Source organism: Falco rusticolus, chromosome 3 (genome assembly GCF_015220075.1).
Source record: "Falco rusticolus isolate bFalRus1 chromosome 3, bFalRus1.pri, whole genome shotgun sequence".
Lineage (NCBI taxonomy): Eukaryota > Metazoa > Chordata > Aves > Falconiformes > Falconidae > Falco > Falco rusticolus.
The window spans coordinates 35,809,680-35,825,312 of record NC_051189.1 but is presented as its reverse complement, the minus strand read 5'-3'; the positions used below and the strand labels follow the sequence as shown (position 1 = coordinate 35,825,312).

The 15,633-nt window shown below is 41.4% G+C and overlaps 1 protein-coding gene across 7 annotated transcripts in view; it reads right to left on the bottom strand.

Moving 5' to 3' along the window:
- The window catches only part of LOC119144790 (zinc finger protein 704-like), a 240,270-nt gene that overhangs the window by 202,271 nt on the left and 22,366 nt on the right, over nucleotides 1–15,633 (bottom strand). For 6 of the 7 annotated variants that reach the window (XM_037380586.1, XM_037380583.1, XM_037380580.1 and 3 more), the window contains exon 2: nucleotides 11,443–11,502. The gene's annotated coding sequence lies outside the window, so the exon portion shown is untranslated. Of the gene's footprint in view, nucleotides 1–9,725; nucleotides 9,776–11,442; nucleotides 11,503–15,633 lie in introns of those variants that run through there. The other variant, XM_037380573.1, reaches the window with a different exon arrangement.

Genomic DNA, 15,633 nt, shown 5'->3' with positions numbered 1-15,633 from the left:
ATTTTAACTTTTCACACCACGACCTCTTTCACACCAGTAAAAAGTGTTGTAGTGTAGCCCTGCCTATGTTTATTCAAGCACCAATTAGAAATGCATTACACATGCACATACTGACAAACATCCTGCAAATACAGAAGACATGTAAATAATGTTTATGTACTTCTCCTATTCAGTAACTTTTCTGCCAACCTATGCCAGCAACCTCAATCCACCATCGTCAACTCAGTCAACCTGACATGGATGCATTCCTCTTAGTCTATCATGCAAAATGAAGATACTCTCCATGCCAAAGATGCAAAGTACCTGGAAGTCCAAGAGTATCTGCTTTATTGAGAGAGCATAACAGCTCATCTAAAGGCATCACAAAGAGGATTTACACCACTGAAAAGGAAGTTTAGTTTCTCCTTGGTATATGTTACTTATCTCAAAAAGTGTCAGTGATAGTGACATTTAAAATCGTGATGTTCCTATACACCAAAACCCCATATATTGAGATTTAGCATGATTTCAGGAAGGGAATACTGTCAATCCCTGTGTAAGAATTCAACCCCCATATTTGCCAATAGAGATATTAAAAAATAGATTCAATGGCAATTACAATATTCCTATCCCAAATGGTAGCTAAAACTTTATCCCACCCTACACTGGCATGTGTTCTATGTAGGCCCTACATTTCAATAAAAGGAAGCAAATGCTTTTAACAGCACTCGGGAGATTTTTTATGAGATATGAGATCTACAGGAAGACTATTGTCCCTCAAATATTTCTTGACTTGAATGTACTATTCCAATTAACGTAACCCTTTTTGAAATGATAGAAGACAATGAAGTTTAACTCAAATGTTAAGAAAACTACAGCGTAGCAACACCAGTAAGGTATTTTATGTAAAAATGATTATTTTATATTCATTATAATATTTATATTTCAATAGTACTGGTGTAAAAATCTTCCGTACGTGATGCAGGTGCAGAGGAACCCTTTGTGGTCCCAGCACAAACCCACCCGAATCTGCCGAGGCTGATGCTCTCCCAAGAGGAGCAGCCACCTGGGCTCAGCTGAGTGCTGCAGCAGCATGCAGAGCCTGTGACGCTGCCACATGCATGTGCCTGCTGTGGCAAAACACATGCTGCCCTGAAAGCACAGCTCCTAACGCCTGCTGTCCTGCCTCAGCCTGTCCTTGTGGCCCAGGCACGCAGCATGCCCTCATGTGAAAGCTGATGGTCTAGACAGTAGGGGTATATGAACAAAGGTGTAGGGGAAGGCTCCTATATTACTGATTTTCTGAGTACTGCCAGCTCATAGGATTATGTTCCCTTTGTTCCGTAATCCCGAAGGCATAAAGTCATTGTGGCAGGAGACCTGAGGAAGTGTTATGATTAAATTAAGGACATAGGTTCTGGTAAAGAGCTCCTATGGATGCTTGGGAAAACAGTAAGCAAATGTCCCATCCATACTCAAATCTCCCATTTCCCACAGTCCTCATCTGCAGCAGTGCTGAACATACACCTGCAAACAGAAGTGTTGGGAGATCTGATATCAAATACTGAGAACGCCACAAGCCCTTAAGAAAAAAAGTGTCTGTATTCCAGCTCATTCAAAATAAACAGAAATAATGTAAGAACATTTCTTATTAATGTTCATTTTTCACCTTTGAAAGTTTGATGGAATTCAGCTTCAGACTGAGACACACACATTGAGTTACTTCTTTCCAAATTTCTTTAATTTCCAAGTTACTTTACCAAATTTCACCTGCCATACGATAACAACATTCATTTTCCTACATGGTGCTATGAAAAAAACCCATACAAGCTGTGAAACACTGAGCTGTTATTTTCTCTTCCTTGCATTACGGTAGCATCCAGGAGTCCCATACATGGCATGCTGGAGGCTGGCTCAGAGAGAACAAAAAACGTGGTTCTTGCCTCAGACAGTCACATTTAAGCATAAAAACACTCCAATAAGTGGATGGTTGACAAGGAAGTAGGAGGAAACAAAGAAACAGCATCAGTCAACATAAGAAGCAGTGGCTGTAACACATTGTTAACCTAGGGTTTTTTTTTCCCCAGGGATTATAGCAGAGGGGATTAGAAGAAGGGATTTAAAAGGAGAAAATGAGGTTAAGTGTGTTGATGTCTGCCCACAGCTCATCCTTAATTTTGGCAACAGCAGTGAATAAAGCCCACGGATACCGGTTTGAATACATGGCAGGTCAGTGATGAAGCTGATATTGCAGGTGAACTGGGGGATATGTGGAGGGGTGGGCCAGAAGGGCTTTGGATATGAAATGAGGCTGATTCTTACTACCATTATTATAAAAGCAATAGATACCTATTACAGAAATGCTCAAGCAAACAAATTTCTTTGTACAGCAGGTTTGAACAAGGTAAAAGCTACACAAGCCACACGTAGACCATGCTGAGACTGAGGTGTGGCATTGCTTCATGACCACAGGCATCCTGAGGGCTGGCTCCTAAACACCTTTCAGTCCACTGACATCTCTGGAGGGAGAAGCATGCCTTATTCAGCATCCTTCATGGTTGATTTTTCAATCCCAAGACATTAGCTAAATTGGTTTTCATGAGTTACTACCTTCTAATGGCTCCTAAAATATCTGTATGCAATGGTTGGAAACTTCTGTGTTCTACAGCTAATTTGGTCTTTTAAAATTGATTTACATATGATTACATATGATTTGCTATTTAATTCTGTTAGAAAATATTTCAGATAATATTTTTTGTCCTCTCCTTAGCTCAGCCATTTTACAAAGTTAAGACAGCAGAGACATCTGGGGTCCATTTAAGCTCAATAACAAACCCTGGCCTCAAAACACATTTGCCTTTCAGCAGATGACAATATCAACAACAGTGCTGCCTTTTATCCAACTGACCTGTGAGGAGGGCCTAGTATCCCCCAGCCTCTCATTACGCCTCTGAAAATATCTGTTTGGTGAGGCAAGGTGTTTCACCAAAGACATGTTGACATCAGATGAATTATTGTTTAGGGGGAAAAAAGGCAACAGACACCTTCTTCCCATACATGACCTTTTTAATGTTGGTTTCCAAATCAACCATGTCTCATCAAAAGTTCCAGCAAAGCATCAGAAGAAAAAAATTTTAGGAACACAACATCATTGCAAAATTAAGGAAACCCTTTTTGCTGTACTGTATTCAGATAAACCTTAACAATGAAATGCTTGTTTAAAATATGGCTTACCTTTCTTTTTTTTTTCTTCTTTTTTTGCTTTGTGCTCTTCACTATGTTGTTTAAAAGCTAGTAAGAATCAACATCCAAAGGGAAGCCAACAGGTAACACACCAGCTTGTTAATATATCACTGTCCTAAGTAACTGTAGGTTGGAAGAGCACACTGAGCCCCAGAACACTGTGTCCCATCCAGCCCTGTTGGTCATTTGTAGCAAGAGATCCCACAGAGCAGCACCTGGCTCAGGGAGAGTGGCACTGCTTTCCAGGCTCCACCAGCTGCAGGGATGACACCTCCACTTGATGGAGGGTGTCTTGACTTGAACAGAGATGCTGCATCCACATGAAGACCCAGCTGCTCAGAAGTAACTCTATGTGTGTGTCAGTCTGAAGCTGAATTCCATCCCACAGCTGGGCACATACACTCCTGTCAGCATCCCCTACAGCATCCTGATAAGGCTCTTATAAGATGCAACTCACCATACAATAAAATAAGCCTTCAAAAGATGCTAAATGGACCATGTCCTAAAAGTAGCTACTTCCCTCCCCTGACTAGAGCGGGACCTCAGGTGACCAGCTCTGGTGAAGGCTTCCTCTGCCTGAGGGTCCCAAAGAGCACTCCAGGCTGGTGAAGCAGAAAATGCGTATATTCATGTTTTAGTGCTTTATCTGGGGGTGGATATTCTGCTGTCAAAAGCAAAGAGTTGTGTTCCTGACAACAGTAATGACAGAACTAAATTAAGAAAACAGATCAGAGAGGCAGAGAGATGCAGTTGAGCTTTGGATGAACAAACCTCATCAATCGACTGGCTATCAGCTATCTAAATAGATTAAAAGAATTATTATTACAGCTGTAGTTTAACAGTTTGGAAAAGTGACATTTAAAGTTGCTACTTAACATTCAGACGTTCTTAACGCTATGCAGTAAATTTGTTATTTAAAACCTACTTGCAAATACATGGTAACTCTTGCAAGTTAACAGCAGCATTCAAAAGCATTGGCAAGAGCAAATCAAAGTGCATCCATTTTTGAGAAATGAAGTATTTTCATGACTTCAAGTTCTCATCAGATAGCAACTGTAAAAAATGGGCCCATTGCAACATGTACAATAGCCCAGAAAAATGTCATTTTTGCTACACTTCCTTCAGATATAGTCAAATGAAATTAGATTTTCAAATCCATGGAAGACAGGCATATGAAAACACTGTAGTGCCTCCCCAATGCCATCTTCATATGTCAGAACACTAAATGCGAAAGTTCATACGTTTGATTTCCTAGAAGATACCTAGATTTCCTAGATTCGATACCAAGAGGTATCGAATGTTTCCCCTCTTTTTAAAACCATACCACTTCCTGGGGAAAAAAAAAAATAAAAATATGTGCACGCCTCAGGCACTCTTACTTATTCTGGACGGACGCAGATTATGCTGTCCCAGTTGAGTGATTTAAAATTGCATTTATTGTGATGTTTCAGGATTGAAGAGGTCAAAGCCTTCCCTGGGGGAAATGACTATAAGGTGTTCTGCAGACCTTAAATCTAAGGAATACATGTTAACTTCTTAGTTCCGCGAGGTTAATGCGTGCGTTGATTTCACTGTAAATAACATGACCTTCTTATTAACCAAGAGAAAAGCAGTAACTTTCATGCATATAGAGTTGAAATTACTTCTTTTCTTATATTTCCCCTCCCCCTCAAAATATGCAAAGCAAATTTTGAAATTCCCAACCCCATATATCAATGAACATTGAGGTTCAAAGTCAAGTACTAGAAAGTCAAGAAACACCAGAACAAATTTAGTTCAGCTCCCTTGTGTTTATACATTAAAATGAAATATTTAATTACATGATGTTGTGCTATTTTTTGACTTTTCAGCATTATCAGTATTTTAAATAACAGGAAACAAATTCCATAGTGGCCTGATTTGAAAAGATATTCAGATGTCTACCTCATTTCAAATATAATACTCCAACAAAGTTATTTATCTTGCTGAGAAAACTATAAGGTCAGCTAAAAATTTTCCTAAGATTACCTGTGAGCTTGATTTTTTTTTTTCAGTGGACAAAACACTTTTGGAAATAAAATTATCTCTTCCGCCAGCAAATACTGCTTGATAGTATGCTGTGATCTAATTTTGAATGAACAAAATCAGAACAAATCTCCTTTTGCCTAATTTTTTTCAAACAGGTCTATCACAATGACTAGCTTATCAAAATATTTCAACTCACATTCTAAAAATACCAGCTATTTATTATTTTAATCTGCTGTACAGACATCAGTCTAACAATCAATTAGAGTAAGTGGCTATGAATCATGCAGATTTTAGGAATATCTTGGCTCTCTGAACAATGTTCGGGTTTTAAATCTTTATTGATAAAAATATCTTACTTCCAACAGAAATCTACATACAAATGTGCAAATTAGGGCTAGAGCAGCAAGCCTGCTTTATGGCTGAAAGGTGTCTGGGCTTGGCGAGCTGCCTTCAGTCCTACTTCCACCTTGGCTCGAATAATTGGAATAAAGATGAATGAAAATTTAGGCCTGCAGTTTTAATAGTAACTATTTGTTATTTAAATTTCTTTTTCCACACTGAATGATTGCAAGAATGTGTGCTCAGAATTAAAAGGCTGCTCTTTAGCATCACCACATTGATTTCTTGGGGTCCTTGCAAAGGTTTTCACATTGTTTCTGGACTACAGCTCTACACCCTTCTAACTGCCTGTCAGACATCATTTCTACTTATGAATAAATAATATGATGCCCAGGGGAAACGTTGGGCCAAGACAATAAAATCAATATGTGTCTAGCACGTGTTAGATAGTTGTTCAGCTGAAGTCTGTCTCAAATATGTGGAGTAATTTTAACATCAAAACAAATGATTTCTAAACTGAGCTTAAAGGAGAGCTATTGAGAAAGCACTACCACTATGTCACTGCATATCTTCTTTGAAGAATAACATTATCCTCCTAAAATGTGAATAGATACTCTGATTGCGAAGTATTTGGCAATTACTTGTCTACAAATTTCAAATATTCATGCTACAGATATGGTAGCAACTGATTTTTTATTCTGTTCCTCTTGGAGTAGTTTTGGTGCACATCTGCGTAGTCAAGCTGTTATTACAACACTTATTTTTTATTTTAAAAACAACTTCTTCCAAAATTGCTTTTTTTGTTGTTTTTGGGTTGCTTTGGTTTTTTTAAGAGGGCCTGGGATCAAAAGTAAAACAAAAGCAGGGTAAATTAATCATTCATGCAGCTCTGTAATTGCCTTAGTCATTCCTGCAACGTAAGCCTATTTTTGCAGTCAGCGCAGTTCATGGTTCAGACACCCACCGCTGTAGCCCTGCAGATGCAAACGCGCCGCAAGAATATTTGAATCGCTCCACTTCTATACAATATCTATACACAAGTATTTATCTATAGATAAATAAAACAACCTTAACTCCTCTTGTGAGGTGGTTCTTTAATTCCTTTACATTACATCTGAGAAGGCGTGTTATGTTAAGCACACCACATCGTGAGCAGCATCCTAGCAATCGATTGCTCACTTGTTTTCCCACACCTGACTTAAGGTGGACCTGCACAAGCTTGACTCCCGCACCTCCTTCTTTCCACCTAGGCATCCTCCAGGCACCATGAAAGCTTGGGCTGTGCCACTCAGCAGCACTCAGGCCCTGCTGATGGCGTATCACCTCCCTTCCCAGCTCACCAGGGTCAGGGGGCTGAAATCTCACAGAACCTCACCTCCTCAAAAATGTCACCTGCCACCATGTTCCTCACAAACATCAACCTAATGCTGGAATTCCGTGAGGAGGTGGCTGGGTTATTTTGGGACAGGGGGCAAGCTGCTGGTGCTCACTGCCAGCAGCCCTCAGAACAGCCACAGGCACCCAGGCTCAGCAACATGGCCATGCAAACAGCAAGGAGGCAGGAAACAAAGAAGTAAGGGCAAGACAGCAAATACAGTCAGACCCACGGATGAACTCTGAGATCACTGACTGCAAGTCACCAACACCCAGCCCAGGGACATTGCTCTCAAAAGGTTTTTTTCAACCCCCTGCTGTTGTGCAGATCCTCCCCTTGGGAGCATGCTGACACGGCAGCTCCTCCTGTTACGTTCAGTGTAATGAAAAGCACAAACTTCACGTATTTATGACCCTTTCAGATTGAGGAGCTGCAGCTGAGTGCCCTTGCCCGGGTGTTCTTACTCCTGCAGGAGAGCTGGCCATCTGGAAGGGCAATCTAAAGAAAGCATAGGGAAAACCTGACATCTTGGGGAAGGAAACCTGCAGACATGCAGAAGCTACCGCTGATGGCAGCAGAGATAAGAGATGTCTTGAGGCTCATGCTAGCCAACACAGCGGAGCCCATTAACATCAACACAGAGAGAAAATGCTTTTACCAACTCAAAGTAAAATGCTAAAAGACAAGGAGAGAGGGCTTCCCAGAAAAAAAAGACATAAAAAACCCCCACCAAGAAAAAAAAAAGAACCACAAAGAAACAAAAACCAAAACCCTGAACCCCCCCCCCCCAAAAAAAAAAACCCACACAAGCAAAACAGAGGTGGCTCAGGCTGAGGCTTGTGTGTTTCTTTATTAATGCTGTATATATACAAACCCCAGCCTGGGCGCAGTGGTGGGCTGTTTGCACGTGGATGTTATTAGGGAAAGGGGTAAGATGGGAACGAAAGCAGAGCAGCTATTCCTGAGTAACTTCCAACACAGGTGAGCTATAAATGTTAAGCAGCGAACCATGTGTCCCATGCACCAGCCACTCTGAGAGAAGCACCTCCTCATCCCCTCTTGCTGCCTTTCTGGTGGTGGGCACGGCCAGGCTCCTGACCCTGCTCCCTCAGTCTTGATCAGAGCTCAGATGCCAGCAAGCCCTCTCCTGCTGGCACTGAGCTCACTGCCTCACACATCTTCCTTCAGCCACACGCCTTGTGCCTCCACCATGCCAGTGCCAGGCCAGACAACCAACAGCAGAGACACAGGGAACAGGGCAAACCTCTGCGAAGCCCAGCAATGGCCACCATGCACATCAAAACAGGCCTCCGTGTCCTCCATGAGATGTAAGTTTGCCAGGGGGAGCCTGCAAACACAGCTGTCCTCCTACAGAGACCAACCCAAGAGACCCTGCCCTGCTCATCACCCCTCCCGCACCCCTCACCCCATGGCACCTATCACAGGAAACCGCCATTCCTCCACTTCTAACGGAACAACTGCACAGCGCATACTTCTGCCAGCCCTCGGCTGACAGGATCGCTTGACCTTGGACACTTGACCAGTGACCACTTGATTCGCACTTTCTTATGCTTTTGATACTATTTAAATAAAGAGCTATGCTTCCTAAAACTGACACTGGCTGTAACCTCTTGGCCTTGATGTGGCAGAGCCATACTAACTCTGGGGAGGAACCCCTCAGCGAAATACCCAGACCCTTCTGTGCGTGCCGTGCCTGGAGATGTGGTTCCACACTGAGACCCTCAGCAGCCTGACTGGCTGAAACAAGTCCTCAGTTCACCAGCCTCCTTCATCACAGGCCACACCTGCCTTCCCCACCTCCATCTGAAGGTACTTCCTTCAGTCTCACTTTGAACCAGTCAGCTCACCCATGGCGGGGTTGTTTGTGTATTACACAGTCAAAAATCCCAAGCCGCCAGGCTAAAGTTTAATACTATGTCTCCACCAACACAGCCAGTTGAAAGGATCCTGTCCTCACCTTCCAGCCTCAGTCAAGGCCAAACAGCTGTTTCTGGCAGTATTATAAATGGGATCAGAGAACTACATCCAGATTTTTAAAAGACTCTAGAACCCAAATAAAACTTTTTTTTTTCTTTCCCCAGCTCTAAGATTCACAGCTTTTTTGAGCTGGAAGGATAACTTGCTGGACCTGCAGCTGTGCTCAGATGGCACTGTGTTGCTGCCTAATGCTGATGGAGGATTACATGGCATGATAGCCTGTTCATCGTTTCTCATTTCCTGTGCAAGAGTTCAGGTTATCCAGGTCATTTAGGTACACATCAGAGTCACCAATGCATTTTTATTGCAAAAAGATTGCAAAATATTTACAAAATGATGAGCTAGTCAAAAGGGAAGAGAGAAAGCCCCCTCACCTTTCAGAGGTGGTTCATCTCCAGATCTGAGTAGCTTTTACAGAGAATGACAGTTCAGGATTAAAACACTTTATCTTTGAGAGATTTAAAAACAATCATCACAGTCCTCTGGCTTCCACAAGCTAAGACTCCAGAAGCATGAGTAGTATTGAATTCATTTTACACTCATTTTATCTCCAAGGTGTCTGGCCAAGCTCGTGGACTTCTACGTTCACTGTAAAGACAAATATTACCAAGAAGCAATGTTTCTATGAATCATACGTCAGTTACATTCATGCATTTCTCATGGGCCCAAGATCTGTCATTGAAGCATCTCTATGCTATGTACAGATAGAAAAGGAGAGTGAGAGAAAGACTCGGAGTATATCCACACAAACTCATACAACCAATCACTGTAGCTAAGGAGGTACCTGGTCAGACAAGCTGTAGCTGAGTATATTACAAGAGATGCACTCTGTTTCTGCAAAGGAAAAGTTAAACCAGTTAGCTTGTCTGAGCAAACCAACTTTCCTTTAGGAAAAGCTAGGGACATGCACCAGGTCAGTTATTGCAATGTGGTTACCTTGAAAGTTTTTTGCTTGTGATATTATCACTATCCTGTAAGTAATGACCACCTGCTCAGTATGCAGTAGCAAAGCACCAGTTCCCTGGAAAGTTTCAAGGCTATCACTGTGCTAAGAAAGGGACTTCAGATCTTCCCAGTCAACTCAGCCACAATCTGAGTGCATTACATACAACCAAATCTGGTGTGGTACCATATCATCACTTATTGCTCTTTACAACTACCTGACAGGAGGCTGTAGACAGGTGTGTGTTGGTCTCTTCTCCCAGGTACCAAGTGACAGGACAAGAGGAAACGGCCTCAAGTTGCCCCAGGGGAGGTTTATATTAGATATTAGGAAAAGTTTCTTCACTGAAAGGGTGGTCAAGCATTGGAACAGGCTGACCAGGAACATGGTGGAATCCCCATCCCTGGAAGTGCTTAAAAAACTTATAGATGCATCGCTTAGAGGCATGGTTTAGTAGTAGACTTGGTAGTCCTGAGTTAACAGTGGGACTTTACGTACTTAAAGGTCTTTTCCAACCTAAATGATTCTATGATTCTATGATCACTTAGAAACAGCCACCCAGCAAAGGCCAGGATACTTGGAATAAAAAATAACTGCAGTGTTTGAAAATGAACTATCTGCCAGGTGTTGGGAGATGTTAAGTATTCAAGTGACAACCCAATATAAATTTGGCATTGCTCAAATCTCATCAGACCTTCCGTTAATGAACACAAGCGACACCAAGACCACGCAGTGAAGACTGGATCTCATTGGTCTCCACACAAATGTACCAGATACGCTTTGCAGAGTGCATACCCAGACTAACTTCCTGACCACAGTATTGTCTTCTGTACCCTCCGCAGCGGGCTTTTTGTAATTTGAACATGAAATATGAACCTCCACCTGTCTATTTTGTTATTTAATTTCTGTCCATACCCATGGAGACCACACAGACCTTTCAAAACAAGCTTTGAAACAACCAAATGCAATGTATAGATCTGCGGCACCTACAGCAATTGCAACAGCAGAAACAGCTTTTCAGTTGGCAAAGTGAGCAAAGATGATGATTTCTAATGAGGCAGCCATTGCTTTGCTTGACCTAAACAGATCCACTGATGATAATTCCCATCACCTGGGGCAGGAAAGCCTGTGCCAGCACTGCAGAGCATGTGATGCCTCTTGCACAGCTCCAGGAAGACAACCAGCTATGAGACTGGGATGCTGAGGGGTAAAGGAAGGACTTTCTGAATGGTCATATACAAGCCCACATCCAGCTGATTTTACCTTTCAGCTGGCACTGGTACTGCCGCTTTTTAACACATGGAAACAGCAACTGCATTTTCAAAATGTATCACGTCTTTATTTTATACATATGCACACACACTGGCAATTTCACACAGCACATCATGGATCATGAAGTGTAAGCTACAGCTTCTGTAAAAGCTACCTGTAATGTTGCTGCTACCCAGTTTAATTGCTTAGCACCGGCATGTTCATAAATTACAGTGGTCTACAGAAAACTGAACTAAAGCCAAGCTGACCACCACAGGAAATAAAAAGCAGTTGCATATATAATTACCTTCAAGTCTCTGCAGAGCTTGATGTTCAAGTGATACACAATATCGACAAATGTTTCCTCCTAGGCAAAAAAAAAAAAGTTCACAATTCTGAATTCAATTATGCCACACTATAAGAACATAACAGACAATACACATTATCCTCTATTTCTTCAGATTTTAAATCATATCCGGAGAAAAGTACTTTAGAAAAAGGTTTCCTTCCTGTATTTAAGTAACACAAGAAACTAATACAGTTTTAAAAACCCTTTTTATTATTTTTCTCTGTTTACTACCTTCTGACTTTCAGAGATCTGATAAAGAAGTTAGGTTGAGAATTAGGACAATTTTATTCTCTCAGCTATGTAATGTTGCCAATAATATGGCTTTCGTAGACCAAAACAGAATTAAAGGCTCCTATATGTAAACTCAGGGTATTTTATAGCCATGCATTGATTGTATCTTCAGAGAGATTTCTGCAACTGCTTGGGTTTTATGAGCAGAAACTCAGTGTTACTTAGTAATTGTATTGGTTTGTTATCTAAAGAAAGAGCATCCAGGTCAGTGATGAGAGATTTACCAGGAACAGAGAGAGGTAAAGAGGTTGCAAACCTTCCATTAGCACCAGCCTTCCAACACATACTTTCAGTTATGGGATAATGGAGTGGCCATGTGGCTGCAATCAATCCTGCAATGCCTATATAATAAAAATGTCAAACTTCTCAGACTTATTTTCTTTCCATTGCCTACATGAAAAATTAAACTAACTTGGTTTGTAAATTGACTTAGCTAGAAGAAAGTACTTTCCTCTCCCTGAATGCGTATTTCAGATTTAAAGGGTCTTAGACCGTTAACTTTGTAAGGAACTAGCTTGCTATAGTATTTTAAGACTAGTTTAAACCAAAGTTAGAGCAATAAGTAAATGAGGCTGTACAGTGCTAACCATTAAGATTAGGAAATGTAATTACTGCCAAAGTAAGCAGAAACAGATATAAAATAAGACTATTTCTGAAGGAATATGCCATTTCTTCTACACCATTAATTTTCAGAAGAGACTCAAGTCTGTAAAGCAGCTTAAGAAATCAGAGATAGTCAGACTATCTGCTTGTTCAGACCACAGAAGGATACACTGATTCAATTACTTCGTCTGATGAAAACCCAAATTAGAATCGGTATAAGTGCATATTACAACTCAAACTTTTTGCACAAAGACAGAAACAATTTCTTTTTTGTAAGCATTAACAGTCGCTTTGCTCATTCAACTCCTCCTTCCCCCCCCGCCCTTTACTGGTGTAGTCGACTAAAAATAAAGCAGTGCAAGCTCCTGGAGAACTGTTGCTTAGCTACATTCTCAATTATCACAATGCTGGCCTTACTCATTCAGTGTCAAGGTCAAAGCAATTGTTTCTTTACTTTAATGATGAAGTATCCTGTTTATAAAAACCTTATCTGTTTCCTACTTTGTAAAATATTGCACATTTCAGTCAATCATTCCTGGCTAGTCCTCCAGAGAGACAAAGTGTGAGAACATACCGGTAGTGTTAATTTTTGCCCTTAATGGAGAGCTTTTTTCCCAACTCCACCCAGAACACCAACTGCCTCACACAGGCAATGAATTACACCAACATTTTTTCCCCTTCTTTGCTGTAGCCAAGCAAGTATGGCAGAAATACAGTAGTTGTATATTTACTCTTATTCTTCCCCTTGTCCAATGACAAGCACAAGTAGAGCAACAATTTTTAATTAGCATGTACTTCTAGTCAGCGTTGTGGGAAAGCTACAGCAAAGAAGGAATTTCCCCATCAATTTTAAACATGAGAAGTTTTTGGTTCCTCTTTGCCTTTGAGGGCAGGTGTTTGGCTGCAAAGCCTGCAATTCTCCCCAGGCTAGTCTGGGCTGCTGAATATTTCATAGCCCCTGAGAAACGCAGCTGTAATCAACTTGCAAATAATGAAATGGGCAGTGATAATAGAGCAGAGGTAAAGTGCACCATTAGAAAGGATCAGTGCTTTGGCTGCTGCTGCAGTCTTGCTGTAACAATTTATCAGGTTATTTGATAAAATAATGCTATCAACTACAGAATCAAAATGTATGTTATGCCAAAAAAATCAGAAAGTGTCTCAGGTGGCCAACATGAATTGCACAGAGAAAAAAATCAGGAAAAGTGCCAAAGGTATTGCATTCAAGACCAAAACTCCATTAAATGTATTAATCACATGCCGATTACAGACAGCCATGTTAGGGTATTAATAGAAAAATAAGTTTACAAAAGTTACTTAAGGTAGGAAAAGTTTTATAAAAATTAAAATAAAACAAAGAAAATATTTAAGAGGTAGTAAACAAGTTCAATTTAATCAAAGCTTGTAGAGTAACCCAGTTGCTGTCCTAATTTCTTTGTAACAGGATCTTGAGGTTTGACAGTTGGAAGCTCAGTGTTACAGTGTCCCCTCTGTATTGTTTGGTGCTGACGAGTACCAAAAGACAGCAAAAGACAAACACTGAGATTACTATCATGGCATTTCCTGAAGAAAGGACATGAACTATGATTAAGAATTTCACATTGAAAACCAGGATTGAGCAAGAGGTGAAACTAAACAGGCAGTGATCGGCTGGGTAGCAAGTTGTACCTGTGAATTACGCAGGGAAGCTCCACAGAAATAATTCTTGTCACTTCAGAAACCCCACACAAAACCTGACTGCTCCTGATCTGCTCCAGGTTTCTGAGGAACAAAGCACTGACTGTACAAACACAAGTTAATGTCACAGATGAGGCTACAGTGGCTATGCAGTAAAATGGGCAAGTTCATACATGATGACCCATCTGGATGGACAGTGAGACACCCTATATGAGTATTTCCTAATAACAAAGATGACCTCTACGCCTCTTTATGAATGTGGACAGAGCTGTGACTCAGACGCTAGCTCTTCACCCTGATCTGCAATGGTAAGCACAGATAAGTTGCAAGAGGCACAGTCTGCATGCAGGGAAGGGCTACCTCAAACGACTTTCTCCTAACCTCCTGCAGAGCAAGGGTAGTGGTGGCTGAGGCAAATATGCTCTCACAGGCACAGCTTTTGTTACCTCATGGTCTGCTGTATATCATTAGCACAGGTGAATTCCACTGCATAGCCAGTGTAAAATACTAAAATAGAATATTTCAGTTGGAAAGGACCTACAATGATCATCTAGTCCAATGTCTGACCAAAAGTTAAAGCATGTTGTTAAGGTAAATGCCGACAGGCTCAGGGCACCAACCACCTTTCTAGGAAGCCCGTTCCAGTGTTTGACCACCCTCTCTGTAAAGAAATGTTTCCTGATGTCAAGTCTGAACGTCTCCTGATGCAGCTTTGAACCATTCCCACACATCCCATTGCTGGATATCAGGGAGAAGAGATCATCATCCACCTCCACTTCCCTTCCTCAGGAAGCTGTACAGAGCAATGAGGTTGCCCCTCAGCCTCCTTTTCTCCAAACCAGACAAGCCCAAAGTCCTTAGCTGCTCCTCATACGGCATTCCTTCCAGTCCTTTCACCAGCAAGCAGCTGGTGAAAACAGCTGTATTTCAAGCGACTCTACGTGATGTGTGATTGTGGGGAAAAACAGATGAGAAACAAGTACAGGATGAAGAATAAACATAGTGCTCCAGTCACACATGTTAGAAACACAGCAATCCCCAAAAAGTGCTATGTGGTAGGTGGACCCTCCTCCACATGGACCAGAACATGCTTCACTGCAGAAAAGATTAGTCTGTCTTCCCCAGCAGACATTTCCCCAGGCACCTGAGGAAACTCTGCTGAACCACAGCTCCCATGGCTGCAGTCCTTTCTCATCCTCTCTCCAAGCAAGGACTGACACTAATAGCTGCCTTCTGATAGATACAGGGAGAAGGTAACAGGCCAAAGTGGTAGGCAATTCACAGAAAGCTGATGTTGGCTCCATTAGTTAACTCCTCATATCCACAAGAATAAGCTGAATGTCATTCCTAGAAATTAAAGGAAGATCTGGATGCAGGACTGCTGGTAGGTTCACATGCAATACTGCATGTTGCAAAGTCTTGAGAGAAGTGTGAGTTGCTCAGTGGGATACCGCAAACGTGTGCAAGCAGAAAGCCAACTGTAATGGGAAATAAAAAATGCTATGCTCTTTGAGAAAGAACTTCTCCACTCAGGAAAAACCTCAATTAATGTCTATCTAATCATCTTTTACATGTTTC